The sequence below is a fragment of the Tachysurus vachellii genome, chromosome 2, assembly GCF_030014155.1.
Source record: "Tachysurus vachellii isolate PV-2020 chromosome 2, HZAU_Pvac_v1, whole genome shotgun sequence".
Lineage (NCBI taxonomy): Eukaryota > Metazoa > Chordata > Actinopteri > Siluriformes > Bagridae > Tachysurus > Tachysurus vachellii.
The window spans coordinates 39663461-39665960 of NC_083461.1; positions in this window are offsets into that span (position 1 = coordinate 39663461).

Below are 2500 nucleotides of genomic sequence, written 5' to 3' on the forward strand. Positions count from 1 at the left end.
AATATCTTCAGTGCATCCCTGATCTTATAGTAGCTCCTCTTTTGGTAGACCCTCAAGGCCTTCTCTTCATTTCTTTAATTGTGCCCCGTTGTTTCCTTTCTGGTCATAACTTACTGGTTTGTTCAGAAGGCGGAGCTCAGAAGCAAAGAGAATGAAACAAGATTTATAAAAATAAATGAGAAGCAGTGTTCGTCACATTCCCACCCTGACTTCGTCTCTCAAAAGAAAATACAGCAATAAAAGAGAATCGATGAGGCATGCAGAGACAGAGCGAGAAAATCAAAGAGATAAAGAGACATAGAGAGAAAGAGTGACTGTTCTTATCTCAGAAAAAAAAGCCACTTGTCTTCCTGTCACTGACAGACACGGGTGAGAAATCTGTTCTTTTCTTCCTTCGTTCATTCTTTTTCTCCTTACACACCTCTCTCATGGTGCTCAGCAGGTGGGAGACGCTTGGCTGAGAAAACGAGGGTAAAAAAAGCCACAAGACAAGAGAGAGAGAGCGAAAGAGAGGAGGTTTTAAACTGTACCATTTACCGGATAAAAAGTTACATTTTCCAAATGTAATTTTGCACTTAAAGCCCCGACTGATGTCCAAAAAGGGCATAAAATGTGTGTGTGAGAGTCTGTGAAGTGTTTCTCACTGAATGTAGACATTATGGATCATCCAGCCAATAGGAAATGGCATTTTATCACTGTTTTTGCAAATAATTATGTTCTTGAGTCGAATCTTTTCCTCGCTTCCTCAGAGGGTGAAGCTGAGAACTGAGGCAAAGAATCGAGGACAAATGAGATGTGTTCACTGAAGTGCCACATCAAAGCCCAAACTTTTTTGGGTTATGTGGAGGCTTTTTACGATCAAATCCTTTACATAGGGAACATCTGTGTGTATCTCATCCAGTAGCTTTGTATCACTTCGTTCCTTGATTCTATAAAAATGGCTGAGTTTGATTAACATGAAGGTCACAGACTGAGGGACACAGGATTGAACTTGAAGGGTTTGACAGTATATAAGGACACCAATGAGAATACCAAAAGGGACCTCAATGAGTACGCCAATAGTGATACCAATGAGAACACCAGTGAGAACACCAGTGAGAACACCAATGAGAACACCATTAGGGACACCAATGAGAACACCATTAGGGACACCAATGAGAACACCAATGAGAACGCCAATGAGAACACCAATGAGAACACCAGTGAGAACACCACTAGGGACACTAATGAGAACACCACTAGGGACACCAATGAGAACACCAATGAGAACACCAATAAGGGACACTAATGAGAACACCACTAGGGACACCAATGAGAACACCAATGAGAACACCAATAAGAACACCACTAGGGACACAATTGAGAACACCACTAGGGACACTAATGAGAACACCAATGAGAACACCATTGAGAACACCACTAGGGACACCAATGAGAACACCAATGAGAACACCAATGAGAACACCACTAGGGATACCAGTGAGAACACCAATGAGAACACCAGTGAGAACACCAATGAGAACACCAGTGAGAACACCAATGAGAACACCTATGAGAACACCAATGAGAACACCACTAGGGACCCTAATGAGAACACCACTAGGGACACCAATAAGAACACCACTATGGACACCAATAAGAACACCACTAGGGGCACCAATGAGAACACCAATGAGTTTAATACACCATATTAATGTTAAAACATCACTTAGTTGCCATCTAGAGGAAAAGTATTCTTCATAGCCCATAAACGTGCTTCCAGGGACAAGACCTTTCCTTCCTGTATCTCAAAACAGTCTGAACTTGCAGTCCTCTAACATTTTAACCACTAGGGACTCCAATGAGAACACCAATAAGAACACCATTAGGGACACCAATAAGAACACCACTAGGGACACCAATAAGAACACCACTAGGGACACCAATGAGAACACCACTAGGGACACCAATGAGAACACCACTAGGGGCACCAATGAGAACACCACTAGGGACACCAATAAGAACACCACTATGGACACCAATAAGAACACCACTAGGGGCACCAATGAGAACACCAATGAGTTTAATACACCATATTAATGTTAAAACATCACTTAGTTGCCATCTAGAGGAAAAGTATTCTTCATAGCCCATAAACGTGCTTCCAGGGACAAGACCTTTCCTTCCTGTATCTCAAAACAGTCTGAACTTGCAGTCCTCTAACATTTTAACCAGTGTCCATGTTGGGGTCTCATCAAGATGTGGAAGTAATTATACACTTTCTCACACAACAGGTGTACCATCAGATTCCCAAGAGAAGTTCACATGAAGACACTCGATGTGGAGATTTACACGTGTTATTCATCTCAAACCCTAATTAGCTACCTAACTAGCCATCTTGTGTTATATCATGTTCACTCGAAGTCTTCCTGCATGTCACTCCAATTCCTATAAAATCTAATTCATTTCTCCTCTCGTCAACACGACGGATGTGGCAGCTTTAGGCAAAGACTCACACGAC